The sequence below is a fragment of the Protopterus annectens genome, chromosome 12.part0, assembly GCF_019279795.1.
Source record: "Protopterus annectens isolate FY-2018-M chromosome 12.part0, PAN1.0, whole genome shotgun sequence".
NCBI classification, from domain to species: Eukaryota; Metazoa; Chordata; order Ceratodontiformes; family Protopteridae; genus Protopterus; species Protopterus annectens.
Window position 1 is genome coordinate 818,701,715 of NC_056746.1, and position 26,269 is coordinate 818,727,983.

Here is a 26,269-nt window from a genome sequence, read left to right on the forward strand (position 1 = left end):
GAATACTGCCTTATCATTACACTGGATTCTGATGCCATTAGTCTGTCACTAATTCTGATGATATCCTTCACTGTCTTCTGAAGTCTCTCCCTCACCACAATTAACAAACCATTTCTAGTCTGTCCTTCTACTGAGTAGTAGACCTTGGATCCCAAGCCAAGCGGCTTTACTGCACTGTTCTTCCACCTTGTCTCTTGGATACATAGAATGTCTAGCCTCCTCCTTACCATGTCGTCCACTTCCAAGCCTCTTCCCATCAGTGAACCTACAATGAGTGTGGCAATTCTTAGTTCAGGTTTATTGGTTTTATGTCCAGCTTTTGCTCAACAGAGCTATCCCGGGTACCTAAACTAGGCAACTGGACACCATCCGGCCAGTAGCTTATTGGGCCAGGGTTGCTGGGCTTTATTACAGACATATATTGGCCAGTAGGGGCACATTCACCCCTCCCACCGGGTTCCTGGCATAGGCTGTAGTAGACCGGGTCCTCAACCCACTTATCACTAGTCTGTGATCCATGTCCTGCTAGCTTGAGGACACTGTGCACCGAAGTAGATGCCCAAAGTAGTTGGTCTATACAACTCTTTCCCTCCTGTAGGGCACCATTTATAGTCTGTGTTGCTGCCCACAGCTCCATTCTTAGGTGAGTTTGAGATAGAAATGCTCAACATGATTTCTGGAGTTGGGAGAAACACCACAGAGACACAGGGAGAACATGCAAACTCCAAACAGTCATTGGTCGGACATCAGGATCAAACCTTGCACCTTGTGCATGGGAAGCTAAGATCTTAACCATTATCCCAATTGCAATGTAAAATCTCAGTGAAAAAATATCCAGCAACAAAATTGTCCTGGCTTTGTACCAACCCAGTACTAAGTTTCCTTCTTATGCAGTCAAAATAAACAAATATCACAAAAATGTTTACACTTGTACTATACAGTAGAGAGTCGATTATCCAAACTAATTGGGGCCAAGGGTAGTTTGGATAATCAAACTGTTCAGATTATCAAACATATAACTGAACCGGATAAAAAAATCTTCTGAAAATGTTTTTGATGAACATTAAACAAGAAAAATAAAACAAAGTTACCGTATGTACAAAACAGTACAGTACAGGTATATTATTGTACTATAGTTAAATATTTATTTGCCAAACTACAGCATAAGAGATACCAAACAGGAGTTACTAGGACATATTCAGGACTGCAGAATCCACCCCCTTTAAAAGTACAGTACAGTATCAGCAATCCATCTGCATACTGTGGGAGCAGAAACCACAGCCTTCTGCATCAAAAACAAGTATACTACTTGTACTACTAGCAGTGCTCTTAACTGCTTTTAGCACAATAGTGATATAATTTGCTAAACAACAGTCACACATTGTAAACAGACTTGGCATAAGCAGCACTAAATTTCTCTTCCCCTAAAGCTCTCAGCTCCTTGTAAAATGCACTTGACACTCAACCATCTCTCTCAACTTTGTAGCACAAGAAATCTGGAAAAAGACAATATTTTTAGGGGGGGGGGGAGACAAAGGCCCAAAACCAGGGAGACATTTTAAATATTTGTATAATCATAGAAAGTTGCTACAATAAAAGGTTTTGTGTTACCATGCATTTCCTGAAAGATGGGAAGACTGAAACTTAAATGGCTGTCATTATTTAGTGAATTCAGTCCTCACTGATTTGCTAGAAAACCACCAATTTTAAGAGGAACAGACCAAAAGTTTGAGCCAAAAATTCCAGTCATTCTGAGAAAATCTGGACAGATGAGAGCTATGCACTCAACTCCTTGAAACACAAGTGGTGGTAGGGGTAGAGAATTCAGGCTGTTGTTTCTTGTACCTAACATACAGGGTTTAAGCCTGAGCAAAGTAACACTAACCACTAGATCTGAAGTAGTTGACTTCATTTGGTCTTCAACCTGTGGGGTCACAGATCCGTATCGGAGCCATCATGGCCACATTTCCAGCATCAGAGCTCCAAGCTCCTCCCCTTACCCATAATGCCCCCTGTCTCCTTCCTCCCTTCAGATCTTGTTTGCCGCTGGAAAAGCAAGCAGCGTGGTCTAATCTCTAAGCGTATAGTGGGTAGTGTAAGTGCCTCATTTTTGATATTTTTCTACCTTTCTTAACATTTCTATCTCTCGCTTTCCCCTCCCCATGACAGTCGTCGGTAAAAAAAAAAAAACTTCCCTCTCTTTTTCCCTTTTCAGCCTGTCTCCTCTTGTGTGTGTGTGTGGTAGTGTGCTTGACCTATTTAAGGATGTCTGAAGCCCCTAAATTAGGATTCAGGAAGTGCACAGAGTGTGGCCATAAGCTTTCCCTGGCTGATGGCCACACTCTAAGTGTAGTGTGCCTGGGAGCGGCAGACCTTCAGACCTCCTGTCCTATCTGTGCTGGGTTCAATCCCAGAGCACTGAAGAATAGGAGGGACAAATTGATCCTAAAAGGACTACTTCCCTCTTCGGGGACAGTAGTCCCTGTGCCCCCTCTCTTCAGGGACTGCAGCTGCATCTTCTTCCTCTTCCCTGGCCTCTGGGACTCAAACTCCTGATAAGAGGTCCAAGGAAGGAGAGAAGATCAAGAGTGATGAGCTGTGGAAGCATTCCTCTGACTGCTCAGCCCTGGCTGGCCTGTCAGCCAAGGTTAGGACTCCAACTAGGCCCTGATCACCCCGGCTTCAAACCCCAAGGTTCTCACCTGAGCCAGAGGAATCACGGGCCAGGTTGCTGGTTAGGTCTCCTCCCTCACTGGCATTCTAGACCAGTTTCTGTGGCATCATCCTCCCGCTCCACCCAGAGCCTCAGTGAAGCGGAGATGGACAAGATGATGCAGAGATTTATCCGCACCCAAATCCAGATGGGGGTCTTGCTGGCACTCTCTCCTTCTGGAGGGGGAGCTCCCAGTCTTTTTTTATGCCAATAACTCCTTCTCTGATCTGACCTGTGGTTTTGGAGCCCCTGGATCTGAGGACCCCCGGGGTTGGGGGTCAGCACTGACAGTACCTTCTACCTTGAGCCAGCTCAGATCTGAGCCCTTAGAGACGTAGTCTTGGCATCAGATCCGAAAGATTGCTGTCAGCTCTGAGCCTTTTGGAGAGCAGTACTTTCCTTGGTATCTCAGCTCCTGGAGTCTCGGCTCTGACTGTTCTGTCGGGCCAGAGGGGAACAGTCCCAGCCAATATTTCCCAGGAGGTCTGTTCCCCTTCAACCTTTGATGTGGTGCAGAGGGTTCTCTCAGTGCCATCGAGACCCTTGACCATCTTGTCCTCAGACTCCCTCTGCTTTGGGTGTGGTCCCCACCATCTTGTCATCTCAGGGACAGGCTGTGCCCATTTTGCCTCAAGAAGCTCCCCCGTGGGAGTAGCAGGAGGTTTGTGAGTCTTCCCCAGAGAGTCTCACTTAGGTGGTTCCTCACAAGCTAACATTTGAAAGAAGGAACCTGGATTCCTCTTCAGATTCCCTTACCGAAAACATTGATTTGGAGGAAGAGGAAGGTTCCCCATGGTCCATGGTCACCCCCCCCCCGAGGATGTCTCCTTGGGAGACATCATGGAACTCCTCTGCCGGGGGGGGGGGGTTGCCCAAAAACTGACCTCAGATGATTCAGTGTTCCTTACCTGGACATTTCGCTGGATGATATCTGTTCTACTTGGTCCTGATCTCATACTTTCATTTCACATTACAAATTGGATATTGTATCCAGGAACAGGGCATCCTTTGGCACAAGCCCATCTACTTCTTGGGTGTCCCCTTCCGCGGATCCTTTGGTGGATCTGATAACATCTCAGGCATGGAAGGAACCAGACACCATGGAGCCTATCCCTAAGCACCCAGATAAAGTGCTTAGTCCCACTTCAGACAGGGCTTTCTGGAACAAGGGATCCCCCATGGATGCTATGGTTGTGGCAGCCACCACCAAGAAAGAGCTCGCGCTGGAGAGCTCTATGGTTCATCAGTCAAGGGCGATTGACCATTTTGGGAAGCATGTGTATGCTTCAGCAACCTTCTCTGTAAGAGCACTGAACTACATGGCACACGTCATTTGACTGCAGCAAGACTTGGTCAAGGAGATCACTGAGTTGACCCCAGAGTCCATGTTGGTTGGGGATAAAAAGAAATTCTCCACTCGAATGGCCACTCTCAAGTCTGTGGCAAATATGTCCATGCGTCTTCTTTCCCATGCCATGGAGGGAGCTGCTAGGATGGCCTGTACTGGAGTTGTCATTAGGTGCCACTCCTGGCTCTAGCTTTGTCAATTCTTGGAACCCTTCAAGGCATCATTTGACTGTTATGATGGTTTTCCCTTTTTGGGAATTCAGTCAAAGAGGCATTGGTCCAGAGTGAGAAGGACGGAAAGACACTTCCTGCTATTGGGATCCGCTTCTCCTCCCCTCAAAGATCCTTTTCAAGGAATCAATGAGGGACAAAAAAGATGTGGTTCCGAAAGTCTCAGGCATTTTCCTCGGACACTCAGGACTCACCTTACCCCAGAGGCAGATGGGGTTATGATAGACGTCACCCTAGAGCCAGAGGAGGGTCCAAGAAATTTTGGGTCCAGAGAACCTTTCTCGGACAAACCCGGGCAGCAGCCCTGAAGGGCTGCCTGACTGCTCATCTCTGGAGGCAGTCGGGGATTGACTTTCGCTTCACCCAGCGGCATGGGTGTCTGTAACAACAGATCATTGGGTATTGCAGATTATATCCAGAGGATATTCCTTCCTATTCAATGAACCACCACGACCACTGAAGCACCTCCCGGACGTTCCACCCACGCAAAGGGAGGAAGCAGCTATAGAAATAGAAAAGCTGCTAAGAAAACAAGTCATCCAGACTGTCCCCCTGAGACCAGTCCAGATTAGGCATTTATTCCAGGTTCGTTTTAGTGCCAAAGAAAATGGGGGACCTAGGATCCATTCTGGATATTTCCACCTTGAACCTGTCAGTAGCCAAGGTGAAATTACAGATGGTCACTCTTCAATCCATCCTGCCCTTTCTGCAGGCGAACGAATGGATGTGCTCGATCGACCTCCAGGATGTGTACTATCATATCAAGATGGACAGGCACTCTCAGAGGTTTCTCAGCTTCCGGCTATAAGCCAATCATTATCAGTTCAGAGCCCTTCTCTTTGGTCTCACCACAGCTCCCAGGGTGTTCACCAAGGTTATGGTGGTAGTAGCAGCTCTCCTGAGGTGTCAGGGTATTCAGGTCTTCCCTTACCTGGACAATTGGTTCTTCTCTGCCCCTTCCAGGCATCTACTTTACTAAGCCAGGGACCATTTCCTCTTGCTAGCTAAAAAACAGGGCATCACCATCAATCTCAACAAGTCATCACTAGCCCCGATTCAGATCTCAGACTTAATTTGGGCTTGGTTGGACATTATTCGAATGAAAGTTTTCCTCATCCCAGACAGGATACACACTCTCAAATTGCATGTTCTATACGTTATTCAAGCCCAAATTCCAACAGCAGAAACAGTACTAAGAGCGTTGGGGTCTATGGCAGCCACGATCAACCTATTACCCTTAGCGTGCCTTCACATGCAGATTCTCCAGTGGACGCTTGCTATTCAATGGTCCCCAGTGGATCTGCCATTGTCATATCCCATTTGAATCTCCTGAGTATGCAGGGACTCTCTTCAGTGATGGATTCAGTCCCAGGATCTAATCAGGGGATGCCCTTTTCTTCCATCTTTTCCCAAAACCACGGTGAACATGGACGCCTCCCAGCTAGGGAGGGGGACATTGCTCGGCAAGGATGGTCCAAGGCACGTGGTCCCCAACTGAGACCAGCTTTCATATCAGTGTCCAAGAGATGAGGGTGGTCTTTCTTGCATTACAGGCCCTCCAGGACCATCTCCCTCTAAGGACAATTACGATCCAGACAGACAATATGTCGGTGGTCTGATACATCAACAAATGGGAGAACCAGATCTTATCCCTTTTGTCGTGAAGGCATGAGACTGTGGGAATGGGTGAACTCTACTGGCCATTTTCTGGTGGCAACGCACATCCCAGGATGGTCCAACATTGTTGCGGACAGGCTCAGCAGGTCTGTTCTGATGCCTTATGAGTGATCTCTGAATTATTCAGTGATGGAACATATCTTTCTAAAGTGGGGTCGTCCTTGCTGCGATCTTTTTGCATCTCCTTCCAACGTGAAATGCAGCAAGTTCTTTGCTCTGAACCCCCCTCAGGGGGAAGCCCCCAGAGATGCACTGGTCTTCTGTATGCTTATCCTCCACTACCCCTCATTTCGAAATTTCTTCAGAAAACTCACAGGCTGGGGAGCACTGTGATCCTCATCACCCCATTCTGGCCTCACCAAGTTTGGTTTCCCTCTCTATGTTCTCACCTAGTAGTCCCACTATGGACATTGAATCCAGTTCCGGATCTTATTTCTCACCCCTCAGGGGTTCCTCACCTAGACCTGCACAGTCTGAAGCTCACTGCTTGGCTGCCCCAGTCCCCTTGATTGTTAGGGCTCCAGGTTTATAATCCCCATTTAAGACTTTTCTGATGGCAGCTCACAAGTCTTCCACTAGAAAGGTTTATCATAGCAAGTGGAAACATTTTTCTATATGGGCTTTGCAGCATGCGTTAGACCCCTTTACTGCCCCTGTGCCTGCAGTTTTAGACTTTTTGGTGGGAATTTTTCAGCAGGGTGCCAGTTCCTCCACAGTCAAATTCCAATTGGCAGCTATTTCTAATTTTCATGTGGGGGAAAACATGTAATCCTTGGCTTGTTCTAAACTTTGTAAGACCTTCCTTAAAGGTACCTTTCTTCTTAGACCCCCCAGTGAAGGATCCTACACTCCCGTGGGACCTTACCTTGGTACTTCAAGCTTTAGTCCCCCCCCCCCCTTTGAACCTGCAGCTTCTGTAGATTTACAATTTTTATATTGGAAGACTGCCTTTCTAGATGCCATTACTTCTGCCAAGAGGGTGTCAGAACTTCAAGCTTTATCCATTAAGGTTGTTTTTTATATGATCTTTCACAGAGACAGAGTGTCCTTGCGTACCAACCCATCCTTTCTTCCTAAAGTAGCGTCAGAAGTGAATATCAATCAGACAATCAATCTTCCAGTTTTTTTCCCTAATTTTCAAAATAAGGGGGAATACAAATTACATCTGCTGGATGTGCATAGACAATTGAGATTTTACTTACACAGGATGAAAACCTTTCGTAAATCAGATCAGTTATTTGTTTCTTATTCTAAACCTTTCTTAGGTAAACCAATTTCCAAAGTAACAGTTGCTCACTGGATTTCACAATGCATTATTCAAGCCTACTCTGTTAAGGGAATTTCCACTCCAGAGTAGGTAAAGGCACATTTGACTACGTCTATGGCTTCTTCAGCTCCCTTTTGGTCCAGGGTTTCACTGGATGATATCTGTTCTACTTGGTCCTGATCTCATACTTTCATTTCACATTACAAATTGGATATTGTATCCAGGAACAGGGCATCCTTTAGCTCCGTGATACTCCAGAATATTCTTCCATGAGGTCCACCCAAGTGTTTGGTAGCTGGGGACTCTGTCCCACAGGTAGAAGACCAAATGAAGTCAACTACTTCAGATAAAGAAGTTATGTACTCAACATAACGTTCCATCTAAGTAGTTGTACTTCATTTGTCTTCAACTGTCCCCCCCTCCTTCCCCCTACCTTGTCACTGTGATACTGTCCATATATGGAGACGGTTACTTCAGGAATGCCCTTTGTCATAATTTGGATCAGGATTTTCGGGTTACCAGTTGTGGCAAGGTATTTTTAGGTTGGGATGTCTGATGGATTTTGGCAGCAAACTTGATCTGAAGGAAAGAAGGAGACAGGGGCCATTATGGGTAAGGGGAGGAGCTTGGAGCTCGGATCAGATGCTGGAAATGTGGCCGTGACGGATCCGATATATGGATCCGTGAACCCACAGGTTGAAGACAAATGAAGTACAAGTACTCAGATGGAATGTTATGGTGAGTACATAACTTTTTATCCCTAACTGGGGCATCACACACACACACACACACACACACACACACACACACACACACACACACACACACACATTGCAGGGACAGATGAAGCAGCAATGAATGTTAAATTCCACAAAATAGGAAGAACAGGTGAAGAAGCAAAAGAGAACCCTTGACAAGTGGATGGGTAACAGAAAATACACCCCTGGGATCACTTCATTGGCTCTGCTTGACAGAGGCTCAGTTAATTAATCAATGGGGTGCGAAAGCCGACACACTCTGGCTAGGCTTACAAATGCCCTCGAGCAGATAGCCTAGTACCTACCTACCTATTAAATTCCACAGAGTAGGAAAGACGGATGTACAGATGCAACTCTTAGGAAGGCTGCATTTGGATAATTGACTTTTCAGATGATCAACGTCCAGATAATTGACACTCTTCTGTAATAACCTCCTGGTTGCAGGCCTCCAGCAAATTTTAACTGTTTGAATAAAATATGCATATGCTTCATTAGCTGTCTGTGTACTAAAATTAAAATGTGGCTATGTACATACACAGTGAAATAATACTGAATGGTTTATAGATGTGTCTGAGCTTAACATGTCATATGTACTGCATAATGTACATTACATGGTGATTACTCATTAAATTTTATATATCTCAATATTATATTGTACGTTTTTACAGTTAACTTATGCTAACTGCATGTGCAAAGATATGTAATGTGGATCTTTTTCTCAGGCTTCTGCTAAAAAGGAAGGTATTTTTCCATTATCGGGTCAACAGTTGTAATGTGGTAGCATATGCATGCAATAATCACCCAGCTGTTAGCCCTGAAGCATTTTTTTTTTATTTCGAAATGCGAAAGAAACACCGAACCTACTGCAAAGCAGGATTTTTGACTATGAAAATCCTGTACCTTCAGGGTGGCGCTTTCTTTATTAAGCGTTGCTTAAGAATGCCCCAGAAAGGCATATGGTTTGTGTGTCTTGCTACAGAATGTTTGGAAAAGCTGCACATCATTCTGTTAAATCTGTCACTAGCCAACTCTTAACTTTGCTGAGTGTTTGTTGTCCAAGCCTTCCACTGTGCAAACAGAATTACACAAGAAAAGTAGACATGACACTGTGAAGTTTTTGTGTGCAACTAGAATACTGGCTGCAAAGCACATGGGGAATTTAGGGATTGCATTAGGTGCCCGGTCTCCATTTTGAACACAAAAAGCATGGTGCACCTTAGTGATGGACAGAATCTGTTAGCAGTTGCACTTTGTCATGAACCAAAACCTTTATTTGGAAGGTCTGTGGCATTGTTAAGCAAGTATCCATTTTTGATAATTTCTCGACTGTTTATCGCAGTGCTTTACAAAAATTGTATAAACTTGGTTAACCGACGACAGTGATGCTCAGAGCGTCATACTATGACAGGTTGGTTGCCCGCTGTTGGAGGAATACTGGGGTAGTGGCATTTGGGAAGCATTTAAAATAAATTCCTTTTAAGCACAACACTTAGTGTAGGGATAATAATGCAATTTTGATGGGTGCTGATCTGTGAAATTTCACGGAGACCGCCGGAAGGAGAGTACTTTGAAGGCGATACAATCAACTGTTCACAACCTAAAACTGCAGGGGTGTGGTAAGGACACACAACAGGGACTGTCTTGCACAAAGACATACCTATCAACTTCTTACAGTAAGAAATCTCTTAACCTACACAATGCTATTACAATCTACAACATCAGCAGCTGTGACAGTATTGCGAGAGCCTTCTACTGCGGTATAACTGTTGCCCCGATAATGGAAAAGTACCAAAAGGGGTTTGCCCAGCTGGACTTTCCCAGTAATCAACTCTGCATCTCTCCCTTCCATTTTCCCATTTCTTCTCACTTCTATCACATTCCTTCTGATAGTATCATATTACTTTGTTGTATTTCATTTCATACATTGTTTCTTTTTGCTAGCCACCTTCAGTACTTGCTATTTCATTTTTTAGCATTAGATTAGGGATACAAATTTTCTGTAATTCTTTGGAAAATGCAGGGTGAAGAACTCAACAAGTGAGAGTCTGTTGCACTAAAAGCATGCTTCTGTGGGTGTTAATGGTCATGTATTTCTTTTAATCATTGATAATAAACAGACACTACATTTTTTTCACAAACACAGTTCCAGCACTCTTTATGGCCATTGACTCTTCCAGTGTAAGTAGCAGTTATATATCCACATCAACAATTTGGTATACAGTTTCTGGTAACAATCGAATAGACCCTCCCTTCTCTTTTACAGAAACAAGAGGCAAAGCCCATTAATTCTGCTTAACTAGACTAATAATCTTTTCTTTATTTACTCTTTCCGCTCTCTTTTTCATTGCAACTGCAGATGCCAGCTCGTATAAAGCTTGGAATCACCAGAAAGACAGCTTTCACATCACATATTGTGCCTTGTTCCAAAACAATGCATTTCCTTCAGTTTTAGTTTGGCTAAGTAAGTCAGAGTTCCATGGAAGGCAATTTATGTGAAACTGCAGGAACATAAAACAAAATAAAATAGTGCCAAAACAAATACCCAGATAAAATAGGGTAGTGCTGCTACTGTTCCCTCTCTAACTTCATATGTAACCTACTTAAAGGTTGCACAGTCTTTGAGTAGGTTAACATGTTTCAGGGGAATAGTCTTCTGATGAAATGCAGCTCAGTCAGCCAGCAGATAACATTATCAAGTGACTTGCTCATGCTCAGTCATATAGTAGGTAAAAGTGTGTGGAAGGAGTCAAACCCTAGACTGCTGTCTACATGAAGCAGCTCTTGAATAGCTCAGTTCCTTAACCCTCTGTGGTAACTGCCAGAATAATCTGATCCAGTACTGACAATTTCTGTTCATCGCACATTTTTAACTGCTTTAGCAAGTAGTGATTTATTTTGGATAGCCTAAATGAAGTATTTTATTGGATGTCACTGATGCTGCTGCCTGTATATCAGTCTGTTTCAGTTTTATTATTCATCATAAAAGTAGATATAAATGACTCTTTCCTATTTTTATTCAGTGCTGAAAACAGTAATTCTGTTTTCTCTTTTTATAAATACATTTTGTATACTGTTAGTGAAAACTTTTGCATCTACCTAAGGAGAATGCATTCAATTACCTTTGGGACTTAACATGAAAATGATGCTCAGTTCAACGGACATAATATTCCCAGGATTATTTTACATCTCCCCTTACCATAATACCCTGTATTTCTCTCTCCAGTTTTCTTCTTTTCCTCTTTCTGTTGTTAATTTGGGCTTTAGCCCTGTTTTGCCATCGCAAATGTACTTTTAATAAGTACGGCTGTGACGACAAGCAGATTAATCATATCTATATTTCTGAAAAACGTGCTTTCGCTTAGGTTCAGAGCATGTGTCAGAATCTCATGACAATTAGACTTCTTTAAGGGAGGACAGGCTTCATGTCTTTTTGTTGAAGCTTTATATTACATAGGTTTTACAAGTCCTTCAGTCCTTATCTTTGAGTTATATTGCTTTTCCATGTAGACAGCAGGGGGACCCAGACGTCTTTTCTATTCAACTTATCCTCTAGTGAACCATGCCTTCTTATTTATACTCAGTCTAACAAACAACATTTTGTTAAATTAAAAAAGTCTGCTAAGCAGCGAGTCATTAAAGCTAAACAGGCTAAATTGTTTAAACTGAAAGCCATGCTTTTTTCCACAGGAGTAAGTATTTATGCTACTGTGATGAAGAACTCCCCCTTCTGCTGGTGTATTGAGCTCTACTTTGAGTCAAGCATCTCCGGTTGTTTAACTTCATACCCTGACTTGAAGGGTCATATGTTCTACCTTTCCAGTCAGGTTGTTTCCTGCTTTGCTAGTTATTGATTATGCTGAGCTAGTCATGGGGATGATAGTGAAATTTCAGAAAAGGTACAAAGGTTCAGTCCCTTCCCACTCTCTCAGACTTATGGTGAGAATGTAAACTTGATGATCTATTGTCAGTACTCTGTCTTCTACAAGAACATTTTTTTCTTCACAGATCCTTGGGTTCTGCTCTATAGGTGCCTTAACACCAAGTCGTACATTTACATTTTATGTTACTAGATTGCCTTCTCATAACGTCTGCTTCTCCAGAGTTGAGTGTCTGGATGCTGGTACTCCTGGCATTAGCCCCTGTCTCTCCAGACATTTCCATGTTTCTCTTGGGGGCACATTATTGATCTATCCTTTGCAAGCTCATCTGTATTTCCCAGCACTGGCCCTAATGTTGGTGTCTTCAGGCACTATATCAGCTCTTCTGATATGATGCTTCCATCTACCCAGTATTAGAATGGGCAGAATTGGGTCCCCTTGGTCATTGTCTGTTTCAGAATGTCCAGCACTGGCTTTTGCAGCTTTGTATGGCCAGACATTGGTATATATCAGCACAGGTGTTTCCTTCTGATCCAGCATGCAATTTTCAAGTGGTTTTGTCTGGCGACTGTGCAGAGGTGGATCAGAACCTATGACTTTCATTCTGTTGACTCACCACTGACCATATTTATCTCCAGAGAGGCAAAGAAAGAAGGATATTTATCAATAGACCCTCCAGTGGAAGGTGAGAAGGATGAGAGGGTCTGTATGTCTGATCTCACTTCTGGAAGACCTGAAAAGTTTTCAGGAAGCTTGAAGAACACACCAAGCATTCTTCTGGGTGGAGCCTCCCCTTGTTAACCTTTCCTGAAATGCTGTTAGTATAACAAGGAATAATTCAGACAATGTGGTCCTATGTCCAGAGCCGGCCTTAGCTGAAACTGCGCCCTAGGCGAAGTAGTGCTCTAGTGACCCTTAAGCCACACCCACACCATACTCGTGAAACACCCCTATATGACCCACACCCACAGGAAGGTCATTCCCCAAGAAAGCTACTCCAGTCATTTCCTTCAAATTATTTAAATGTATAGAAGAAAAGATACCTTGACATACTTATTAGCTAAGCTGTTATACAAACTGACTAAGGGCTCAAGGCACAAATGAGTTATGTAACTACCTTTACGTACGTATTTCCTACTTTAAATACCAGAACCGGATCATGGTCAAATAGGGCCCTAGGCAGGGTAATAGACTGGGCCTCCCCCCAGAGCAGCCCCCTCCACAGCCATACCAGTGATGTCCTTCAAGGATGCATCTGCAGTCATAACATATGGGTTGTCCTGCCTCAGGCAGCCCTTCGGTCGGCCGGATTCCAAAGTCTGGGTCTGGCCTCGGCTGATGTCGCACTTTCCCCGACGTCATAGCTTCTGGGGTATAAAGGCATCAGCCGATGCCATTTTCCTCAGTCTTTCTTGCCGCGCGGTGCCCGAAGCAGAAGCTGTTCGCAAGTGCCGGTCGGTCAGATCCAGAGATTTCAGCTACCGAAGACTTCGAAAAAAGCTAAGTACCCCATTGGGGACTCTTTCTTGCCTCAGCCGATGTCAGACAAAGTAAATAATTGTTTAACTTGTGGGAAACAAATACCTCATAAGGATTTCCATTCTTACTGCCTTCCTTGCTTAGGCCCAGACCACGACGTATCAGCTTGTTTAGCCTGTGCCTCCTTCAACCGACGGACTCTTAGACGTCGGTCGGAGTTTGCAGAAGAATTTTTCGGATCCGCTTTTGCATATAAAATGCCGTCGGAGACTCCGACTACGCATATGGCCAAAAAACGCAGGGAAAAGGACCAACACTCACGGCCCGCGGTTTCGGCTGAAACCACGGTTAGGCCTACCGCAAGTGTCTCGGTTTCGGCCGAAACCGAGTCCTTGGTTCTTACTACGACCGAAACCATTCCTCCGACAACCGAGGCCAGAGAGGCCCCGGCTGAGTCGGCTTCAGAAATCCCTACCGAAGCTAGCGCTCAAGAATTGTCCGACACCATTCCATTGGACATTTCTACTCCTGCACGTGGGGCAGCTAGGCCCCCAGCTTCTATGTCTATTAAGGCCTTCTCCAGGGCTAAAGCTGCCAAACTTTCAAAAGCTTTACCTGCCAAATCTACTTCACAGAGGCCTTCCTCAAGTTCTCAGATTCTCAGTCTTGCTGAGGACCTTATATCCTTAATTAGGGGTTCCCAACCTCACCCAGACAGGGCCTCCCAACCTCCACCTGCAAAAGGCCTAGGACTGAACCCTCTGAACCTCTCTCCTCTAATTACTCCTCGGATGGATCAGATTTGTCAGACCATCAGGAAGGGGCCTATTCGCCTTATCAGGACTCAGATGCAGAGGACTCTATTCCTTCGGCCTCCCCTCCTAAAGAATTTTCCTTTGGGGAGACTTTGCACTCAATGAGGGAACACTTTCAATGGCAGGATCAGGATTTTTCTGATTCCAGAAAAAGATTAAGGACATTTTTACATTTGCCCCAGCATAGGCCCTTAGCCATACCACCAGTGCTAACTGTAATTGATGATGTGTATAATGATGTCAGTTCTGCACCTGATTCTCTTCCCCCGGCCCCTGCCAAACCTGACAGATATTACTGGGTCCCGGATTCACACTTCCACCTGTATAAAGCCCATGCTGCAGACCCAGAAACTATTTCTCAGGGCCCAAAAGGTGTTGCAGCTGCCACTGCCAAAAATCCCCTACCCTCTGAAAGAGAGTCTAGAGCATTAGAGAGATGGGGTAAAAAGGTTTATACATCTGCTACTCTTTCTGCCAGGGCATTAAACTGTCAATTCCACATGATACAGTACCAAGAATATTTGTTAGATCAGCTGAATAAAAAGCTTTCTTCTCCTGAACCTTTAGACCGTAAATCCCTTCAGGATTTGGTACACAACTCTCAGCAGGTCAGTAATCATTTCTTAAAATGTGGCTATGATGCACTGGAGGCTTCATTTAGATCAGCTATGACTGGGGCAGTAATTCATAGGCATGCCTGGCTAAAAGAGCAATCCTTGCCAGACCATGTCAAGGCTAAACTCCTAGATGCTCCAATGGAGAAACAAAGTTTATTTGGCTCCCCTGCACAGGAGATTCTAAAGAAAGTGGAAGAAAAAGCAAAATCTGTGCAAACAGTAAAGGAATTTCTGCAGGTCCAACCACCGAGGTTTAGCAGAAACTGGCCTTCAAAGAATTGGTCCTTTCCAGACACCTCCAGAGCACAGAGGGACAGGAATAGATGCCCTAGAGGCAGAGGTCAATCAAAGGGTGCCTGCAGGGGCCGTCAGTGGCAGCCTGCCACCCAGAGGAGTACTGCCACAGCTGTAACTGCAACCACTACCACAGGACAGACACAATGACTTGACTCTGATTCCGCCTACCAGGGAACAACTGGAAGCTCCCTTGGGCGGAAAGCTGGCTTTATTCTCAAAAAACTGGCATTGCATTACAAAGGACATATGGACATTGCAAACAATAGGCAAAGGATACAGGTTTCACTTCCACACTTTACCAAAAAGGAGCGGAATGCCAAACCTTCCACCAAACCAGAAGCCAGAGGCTTTAAGACAAATCAACAATTTACTTCAGATGAAAGCGATAGAAAGGGTACCATCTATGGAACAAGGCCAAGGATTTTACTCCAGTCTATTCCTTGTACCAAGAAAAGAAAACCAATGGAGGCCTATTCTCGACTTGTCCGCACTGAACACATATCTCATTGTGCCAAAATTCAAAATGCTGACCCTACAGCAACTTCTTCCCTTGTTGGGCAAGGAGTCTTGGCTGTTGACTCTAGATCTCAAGGAGGCATACCTGCACGTCCCTATCTGACCAGATTGCAGAAGACACCTCAGATTTATTGCAGGATCAGAGCATTATCAATTCTCAGCATTACCATTTGGCTTATCTACTGCACCCAGAGTATTCACGAAATGCCTGGCATCAGTAATTGCACATTGCAGACTTCAGGGAATTCAAATCTACCCATACCTGGACGACTGCCTAATACAAGCGGACAACAAGACAAAATTGATAAAGGATTTGGCCTATGTCATACACCTGTTACAGGCCTTGGGATACACAGTCAACATCCAAAAGTCAAGACTAGTGCCATCCCAAAGGATAACCTTTTTGGGTGCGGATCTGGACACAATAACTCAGATGGCTTTTCTCACAGAAGAAAAACAAAAACAACTTCCAGATTACTTCATGACCTTGACAAGACAAGCACAGCTTACTGCAAGGAAAGTCCTGCAGGCCCTGTGTTACATGGCATCCTGCATAATCTTGATCCCACATGCCAAGCTGCATATGAGAAAATTACAATGGTACCTAAGGAATGTATGGTCTCAACACAGGCACAGTTTAGAAACCATGATACCAATCATTCCATGCCTTCAAAAGGAATTCCTGTGGTGGGCTCAGGCCTGCCAGTCCAACAGAGGGTTGCCTTTCAACAAACCAAAACCAAGGCAGACCATCACCACGGACGCCTCAGACCTAGGATGGGGAGCACACATGGAGGACAAATGTATCCAAGGTCTATGGTCTCAAGGCCAGCTAAACTTACACATAAACCAAAAGGAGATGCTGGCAGTGAAGCATGTAATCGAGGCATTCAAACCATTCCTCCAGCAAGGACATCTGCTGATAAGGACAGACAACACCACGGTCATGTGGTACATAAACAAGCAGGGAGGCACGCATTCCTACCCTCTATGCCGAATGGCAATGGATCTGTGGAACCTAGGCCTGAATCTCAATATCCAGCTGCAGGCCAAATTCGTACCAGGAAAAGAGAATTCACTAACAGACAGCTTAAGCAGAACTACCACGGATGCCCACGAATGGATGCTGCATCCAGACATCTTCAAACTCATAACAAAGAAATGGGGAATGCCAGAGATAGATCTGTTCACCTCCCCACTCAACCACCAACTGAAGAAATTCTGCTCAAGGACATACCACCCACTAGCCTGGAGGGTGGACTCTCTCTCTTTCAGCTGGAATGCCCTAACAGTGTATGCATTTCCACCTCTCCCATTGATGTACAAGGTTCTACTGAAGATCAGGGAGGAGCAGCCAAAGGTGATACTAATAGCTCCGGACTGGCCAAGACAGCACTGGTATCCGCTACTGAGAAGCATGTCTCAGGCGAACTCATGGCCTCTACCCCTATGGCCTCTTCTTCTAACGCAGAACAATTTCATGACCCTGCATCCAAACTTGAAAACACTGCAACTAACTGCCTGGAAAATTGCTTAAAACCAAACAAAACTGTCTTATCTCAGAGGGTCAAGGACATTATCCTGGAGGCTCGCAGACCCTCCACAAGGAAGACATACTCAGCTAAATGGAAGAGATTCCTCATTTGGAGCACATCAAAAGGCACAGATGTCACAGTGGCAAACCTAGCACACATCCTAGAATACTTAGCAGAATTGTTCCACAATGGCCTGTCCTACTCTTCCATTAAGATTCATGCTTCAGCAATTTCAGCAGAATACAATATGGATCCTCCTATCTTTTCTCACCCTCTTCTCAGACAATTTTTGAGAGGGATCAAAAATGTTAAACCTCCAAGGAGACCCCCTCTGCCTGCTTGGGATCTCAATTTTGTGCTGGAAAAATTAACACTACCTCCTTTTGAACCAGCAGCATCAGCAGACTTACAGTTTTTATCTTGGAAAACTGCTTTCCTTCTGGCAATCACTTCAGCAAGAAGAGTATCCGAGTTACAGGCATTAATGGCAGTGCAGCCTTTCCTTATTTTTCACCAGGATAGAGTGTCTCTGAGAACCAATCCTACTTTCATGCCAAAGGTGGTATCCAGGGTATCCTTGAACCAAGCTATTCATTTGCCTACGTTCTTCCCTAACCCACAGAACAAAGGAGAAAAACTTTTGCACACCTTGGATATACACAGACAACTACGCTACTATCTGGACAGAACTAAAACCAGCAGAAAAACTGACCAACTATTTGTAGCATATGCAAATGGGGTGCAAAGAAAAGCAATTTCCAAACAGACAATTTCAAAATGGATAGGAAATTGCATTCACTTTTGCTACTCTTTTCATGGAAAGACAACTCCTGAAAATATCAGGCCTCATTCCACAAGGGCCACAGCCACCACTACAGCTTTCCTACGAGGGGTGGCTACCAAGGACATTTTAGAAGCTGCTACTTGGAGCTCCGTGCATACATTTGCCAAGCATTACAATCTACCTTTATACTCCAGATCCCGAGCAGGCTTTGCAACTGCAGTTTTACAGGGGATCTTAACTACACCATCCTTATCTTAGTACCTCCTCCCCCAGTTTGGCTATGGTATTCTACCCATATGTTATGACTGCAGATGCATCCTTGAAGGACATAGTACAGTTTTGTACCTACCATAAATGTAGATGTCCGATAGGTATGCATCTGCAGTCAGGATTACCCACCCTCCTTCCCCTCTGTGGTATTCCTAGGGTGCTTACCCCTCTTTCAGCTAGCTGGGGGAATCTATTATGGTGTATTTGTTTGTTTGTATATATGTATGTATATATATATATATATATATATATATATATATATATATATATATATATATATATTTTGCTACTGTTTGGAACATTCAACATTTATCCAAATTTAGCCTTCCTAGAGGGCACCTGGCATCTGGGGCAAGAAACACTGAGGAAAATGGCGTTGGCTGATGCCTTTATACCCCAGAAGCTATGATGTCGGGGAAAGTGCGACATCAGCCGAGGCCAGACCCAGACTTTGGAATCCGTCCGACCAAAGGGCTGCCTGAGGCAGGACAACCCATATGTTATGACTGCAGATGCATACCTATCGGACATCTACGTTTATGGTAGGTACAAAACTGTACTTTCCATTACTTGGCTACTTCTTCCCAGTTACCATGAACACTGTTTAAACTTCTCAGTGTGTATACTGATTTATTTACTTCTACAATGATTACAGATATTAAAATAAAATGCACAAACACCGATAGCCATTTGCTAAACAAACAAATCAGTCTCACAATGAAAACAGACTTAGCATGGGCACTAAACTTCTCTGCCATTGAAGCTCATATTCATTGAAACAGTATTAAAACCCAGATTCAAATAAAATGCATCTGGCCAGTGGAGAATTAAGTTTACCTTTGGACTATTTTCAAATTATAGTCTCTTTGAACACATTTTTATGGCCATGCATGCATGTATGTGTTCTTTGATCCACCCTCCTGATTGAACTGCCTTGTATAATAAAGCACCACCTGTTAGACTGTGTTCTAATGTTGTAGTTTTAAACATTTTTCCAGTAAGCAATGAAACAAAGTGCATGACCCAATAATGATGAAACTGCATTTACTAGTCAATCTGACCTCAATGCTACAGCACTGCTACCACCGTAAATCAGTGGGCATAACATTTAACTCATAATGGATTCACAATGGGAGGGTCAACATTTAATTCTAGTGAATGCTAATGGAGAAGCTGTCTACAGACAACGATTTATGCAAAATACTTGGTAAAGTGTTTTGCAGCAGGTTAGCAAACAAATTGCAAAGACAGGGAGTGCTATAGCATAATTTATTGTAATTATCTACTCAGAAACAGGCAAGTGGGGTATCAAAGAGACCAGAACCAAGACCAGTCCTCTTCAATGTGCTGAAATAATAATTTTAACCAACATTTGTGGTGTTTATGGGCATTATTATAAAAAAGGATCCTAATCAGGCACTACCCTTACTTACCTATTTTTTGGCAATTAGGGAAGCTTACCACATAAAAGGGGTACAGCCTGCTCATTGTATGATCAGAGTGGTGTGAAATTAAAGGTCACAGACAAATCAGGTGGGAACAAAGGTATCTGGATATTTCATTGAGTGTTATGTTTGGATAAGCCTATTACCCTTGAAAATGAAGCTTCAGCTAGAAGTCAGGATGAGGGACAATTCTGTTTGGCTTTCAACAATGGCAAGTGTTTTTGTCCCATGTGCAAGTTTGCCTGTTTATGCTCTTTGTGTGATAAGATTCATCCATTAATTAGAGGCTGGGCTAAAACAGGTCACTCCATATTTAGCAGTTTCACTCCATAACATGATAATATCAATGCCTTATCCCAGATTAATTCAGTCAAGGGTAAACAGCCTTTCATGGGCAAAGATCCATTGCACCAAGTGGTCAGACATGATAGCAGTCATTCTCACTCTCCAGTCAAACTTGATCAATTAGTTTGATTGCTGTCAGATTATCCTAATATTAAAGTTTCCAGTTTTCTTATTAAATGATTTAGAAAATTTCCCCTATAGGTTTAGTCCCCAAAAAGATAGATGAGGAGTTTAGAGTGATTCCCCACCTCTCTCACCCTGTGGGTTTGTCTGCCAATGATTGAATTTACAAGGAACAATCTAAAGTGCACTATTCCTCTCTACAGCAAGCAGCAGAGGTAATTTTGAAGTACTTAGATCCCTGGCTCTGTGAACTAGAAATCCAGTCAGATTTTCACCTGCTTTCCATATGGCAAGACAGTGGGCCCCTATTAGATTTCCAACTTAATGGTAACCTCTTTTTTGACATGGTGATGCCCATGGGGTGGTCAGTAACTTGTGATACCTTTGAGGTATTTAACACAGCCATATGTTGGTGCTGTCAGCAAAGAGCACACCAACAATCAGCGGCTCATTATTTAGATGATTTTCTGGTAGTGGGGAAAGCAAAAAAGGGGCTCATGAATGGATGTCAGTATTCATGGACCTTTATGCTGACTTGGGGGTACCTTTGGCTAAGGATAAGTCACAAGGGTCAAGTCAGAAAATTACATCTCTAGGCCTAGCAGTAGACATTACATTGAGGTCCTTCAAGCTTCTGGCAATCAGGTTAGATCAACTCAGATCCACAGATTTGAAATTTCTTTTGGCCCATAGAGCTCCATAGCTTATTGAACTTCGCCTGCAGGGCCATTGCTCCAGGCAGAACAGTTCTTTACTCTATCTCTAATTTACTAAAAGGTAATAATCCCAAACACTTTAAGGTTTGAATAATGTATAGAGTCAACGAGGACCTTCATCTGTGGTATACCTTTCTGAACCAATTTAATGGAGTGTTTATTTGGCAGTCACCTTGAGTTTCATCCAGTAAGCTTCATCTTTTCATGGATGCAGTATTAGGAATTGGTATGGGTAGGAATTTTTGAAGTAGCTGTTTCAATACCAAATGGTCTAAGTCCTGGACAGTTGAAAGGTAGAAGGACATTACCTTCCTTGAGATTTTTCCAATTTGGTTTGCTACCTTGGTGTGAAAAAAATTATAGAATTTCCTTTTGTTCTGACAACCATGTAGTGGGTCCATGCCCTGATTTGATAGCATGATTACTAGGGCTTAAGGATTACTTAGATCACCGAGTGACAAATAGAATGTTTACAGGTTGGGGAAATACTAGAGAGGCATCTAAGGATCCCAGAGGGCCAATATGGTGACACCTCTTGACCATTACTGTCGTGGGTCTGTTTATTTCAGCTGTCAATTTTTATACTATTTGGGCAACTTTGTTCACATGGTGGGGCTTTTCGTGTTAGTGAGTTGTTAAACTCCTTATGCTGTGAAGATGTAGTGGTTCATAACAAATTTCTTTTGCACTGGCTGGGAAAGTCCAAGACTGATCAGTCTGGTAAGGTACAGAAAGTCCACCTATACAAAGCCAGAGTACTGGTTGTTTATCCTGTAGACTGATTTACCTTGCTGCACAATATAATCCCTAAAGCAGTTTGAGTAGGCCTTGTTTTTACCTCATTGGCTGGTAGGCCTTTTAAATTACTAGATGCTAACACAACCTTAGCTAAAGCTTTTTCATGTCAAGTCATAGAGTCCCATGGTTACTCATCGTATTTCCTTCAGATAAGGGATACATTTGATGTAGCAATGGAAGGGCCTTCCACCAAGTACTGAAAAGAATGTGAAGGTGGTTGTTTGAGGTCTTTTTATCTTACTTTTGGCCAAACAGCACAAAGGCACAAGCACTCTTAAATATAGTGAATATGCATTCTGGGCTAATTAAGACACACCTGAAAAATGTTTCAAGTCAACAACATAAAAAACTATCAAATCTTTGGAACATGTCTTTTTCTTGCAGTGAATTTGATGGGTCCAATCCAATTTACTGAAAAGCTATATGCCAAAAGCCATAATACTGAATGTACAATGCCGAAATATCAAAATACCAACACGTTAAAATGTTGAAATCAAAATATGTACTTTGTCACATGTGGAGTGAGCTGGACTTGTCTCCCTGCAGGATCCATGTTAGCAATTATTTCTGAGTTCCACTAAAAGAGAAATGTTGCTGTTTGTTGACTGTCTATGTTTTGATGCTGTGTAAGTATGTCCTACATGTATGCTGTTAGTAGGCATTTTGAGTTGAACATTGTAACATTTCAACATTTTGACATTTCAGGATTTACATTCAGCATTATGACTTTCAGTAAAATGAGTTGTCACACACTATGGTTGGATAGAAATACCAGCATTAATTTCCAGTCCGCGAGAAGCAGTCAGTCTATATTTCTATAACTTAGCCTGTACAAAAGTTAATTTCCAAAATTTGCCCCAGTGGTTATTTTTTAAAACCATATCCAAGATTTCAAACTTAAAATTATATACATAGTTGACTGACAAGCCATGTTTACAAAATGGATTTTAATGCATTTTTATTTTAATGTCCTTAAGTGCTCCATAATTTTTTCATTCTTTCCTTAACATAAAATGCAGTTGACTGACAAGCCACTCTCTCTCTTTATATATATTGAATGGCAATTGCCACAGCCATTGAAGTAATATGTCTTCCTTTTTTTGTATGAATAAATATGTTGCTGGGATAAATATAATTACAAGTACAACACCAGGAGCAATTTTATCTTCCTAATATGTTCATTTTTAAAGTAATGGAAACTTATAAGCCAAGATTCTAAATCAAGCCTCTCCACAAGTGGTTAGACCGCAACTAAAACTGACTTTTTGCGATCTCAGAAAGTAGAAATTCAAAGTCTCATTTGCTGCAGTGAGGAAGACCTTATTACAAACTAATTTGTATGTTTCTGTATCTCTCGGTGATTACCACAAGCACTAACAAAACCTTTTCTGGTGCCCTTGTGGTAATCACTGCTGGCAGCCGATATTTTAGCAGAGGCACTCCATTCCATTTCCTCAACCACACACATATAGACACACAAACGCACACACACACACACACACCTACTCTCTCACACAGCAACATACGCATACCTTCTCTTTCATACAGCAACTAACAACTAGTCTAAATTCCAATTCCACACACTCCTACTCTCTCAAACAACACACAGGCAAGTACTTTCTCATACAGAAATGAACGGAACTACTATTTTTAAATTACACACAGGTACATCTACCTTCTGTCTGTTAGCAGCACACATACACACACACACGCACTTTATCTCATACAAACAGAATGGGTAATTGAAATTCTATACACACACACACACACACACACACACACACACACACACACACACACACACACACACACACACACACACGCACACACACACACATTACACACGCATACACTTACTCACCTTCTTTCTAAATCAAACTACCACATGGACTTAGCCCCCCCTGTTCACGGAACTGCTAGCTTAAAATATGCGCACAACTGCAAATTGGATTTACTTCCATGCTGGCATAAGCATGCATGATTCTTGTTAAAGGAGAAGATGCTAATACCGCAATCAATCTGCTGCAGTTGTAAAAGTGGGAGGGCGCTCACCCCCCCATGGTTCTGACGCCCTTGTATTTTTTTTTATTAATTTTAATTAGTTTAATTAATGCATTCTTTCTTCCCGCCACCTGCTGCAAGCACTGAGAAGAAAGATTGCACTAATTAAACTAATTAAAATAAAAAAATAAATAAGTCAAAATTGCACCCTTTACAAGGCCGGCCTGTACGGCACCCTAGGCAGTCGCCTAGTTCGCCTATGCCTAAGGCCGGCCATGCCTATGTCCAAGGAAAGCGAATGAGATCTTTAAACCTTAGCTAGACTGTGCTATCTGGGATAAGACCCTTAAGTCCAAAGTTATTGTTTCTGTTGACACCCCAAGGAGAGATCCTACTCATCAGTCACTGTCCCTCCATCCTTCCAATAAGGAGTCAAGTGTTTGTGAACCTTGAAACTTGAATTTACATTCTCGTTTTTTTGTCTCAGTGTGCTGAATTACCTTATATTGCATTACTGCTGAGGACCCCTGTTGGACAAGTGAATGAGAAATTCCTTAGTCAGGCTTCAATGTCTACAATAGTCAGGAATCTCATGGTTTGTAGCATACAATGCCACAAGGGGAGCTGTATGGACAACTGGATCTGGCATAGTAATGCACTGACATTCCTGACTGCAGTTTATGTCTTGCATTAAAGACACCAAAGAGATGTTTAAGGAAGCATCTTTTAATGGACCTTTGCTGTTTGGATATGAAATTAACTACTGTCTCCATGACACTAATGAGAAAAGACAGTGGTTTTTTTTTGTTTTTTGGCAAACAATGCAGAGCCAACAGCAAAGCAGAGCTGGGTCTAGACAGTCTCAGGTGGGTTACACTAATGTCACTTGGCCAGTAACAGTTAGTTCCACTGGTCTCATGGAGATTCTGGTATCTCAAAGATGAGTTCATGCCTATTCTGGCTCCTACTTTATCAGCCCCCTGTAAGAGCCGGTCAGGAAAAGGTTCTCTTCCCTTACACTTCTGCAAGTGGCACAATATTTCCAAACAGAGGTAGTCAAGGAGGTTGTTCAACATGGGTACTTCATCCCATTTATGTCCAGAGCAATATGCCCAGTTTTACCCTTGTTGAACATGTCATCCTATCAGAAAGTACAGGCAGGGAAGGTAGTGTAGTAGTTTCTTGTAACAATAGCCCTTCTGGAGGTATCGGTGGAGCATCAGAGCAAGGATATTATTCTAGATTCTGTTTTGGAAGCCAGAAAGACTCGGGACCTCAGTCCCCTCTGGGAACTCAGCAGCCTAAATACCTTCATTTAGAACAATGTTTTTGCATGGCTTTACTGGTATCTGTTCTCCTATGTCTGTGAAGAGGAGATTTGATGTACTGTTTCAGTTTTCTAGACACTTATCTCACCATATAGAATCCGTGAAGTTTCTCTGACCCTCAGGACTTCCAGTAATCAGTGGCACATGGAACAGAGAGTGCAAATAGGTCGATACCAACTAAGAAGTTCCCTGGTTGTATGGTGCAGGATAGCCTAAAATAAGGCCTTTTTATGTAATATTAGACCAAATAGGGAGAGAGTGCAGTCTTTGCAGCACCTCCATAATTTGATGGTATCTAGATAGCCCAATAAGTAACTAGACCATTGAGTTCTGTACCAGTAAAAGTCAGTCCAGTTCAATGACTGGTAATCCCTGGTAAAGGACATTGCAGTATGTCCAGACATGAAGAGACAAGGGCATGCACAACCATAAGTAAGTCATTAGAAGGAATGAGATGCTTAATCAAGATATTACTTAGATAACAGGAAGATCTGATGATAGCCTTAAGGGTAAGGTGATATGAATGTAGTATAGTACTTGGGCAAACAGAGTGGAGCAAGGTCCTACCCACTATGTTGGAAAGCAGTAAGAGTCTAGGGCTGCACAATCTCAGTCCTCCATTTTTTGTTGTCTTGTATATTCCTTGGACGATGATTAACTTTCTTGCAGACAAACTCAACCATTGCCCGTTGATGCATAAATAATTTAGCCATAGCCAAGAAATTGTTCCTGAGTGGAAGATCTCCACTATTCAGTTTGCTTGCATCTCTAATTTCTTTCTTTTCTTTTCACACATTTGACAGACCAGAACCAAATTAATCCAGGACTGGTCTCATGGGTTGCACTTTTCCTCTGATGAGGGTATTCACACAGAAGGCCAGTTCCCACAGTGTGGGTCACTTTAATTGCTTCTTATGGGCCCAAACAAATGTGGGTTCCACTCTTGTAAATATTTCATGTGAAACCTTATCTCAAGCTGTCTCATCCATCAGTGAAGGCACACCCAAACCCTCTTCATCTAAAGTTGTCAGCTTTGTTGCTCCACTTCAACATATAGTCAAGAACCAGGAATTCTTAGGCAGGGCACTGGATATCAGGAAAACTGTGAAAGAGTTTCAGGATGGGTCACATAGTTAATAGTGACCATTTCTCGGCTCCTGTTTCTACAGTTTTTCTTCAGTATTCAAAAGAAAGTTTTGATTCAGATCTCAGCTAACTGACAAGGTGCACCTGGTTATCATCTAATTTTTCCTCTCAGACAGGATTTGTCACCTTTAACTTTGGAATTCATATAGAAAAAGTTATTGAGGAAGAGAGATTGACATTGTT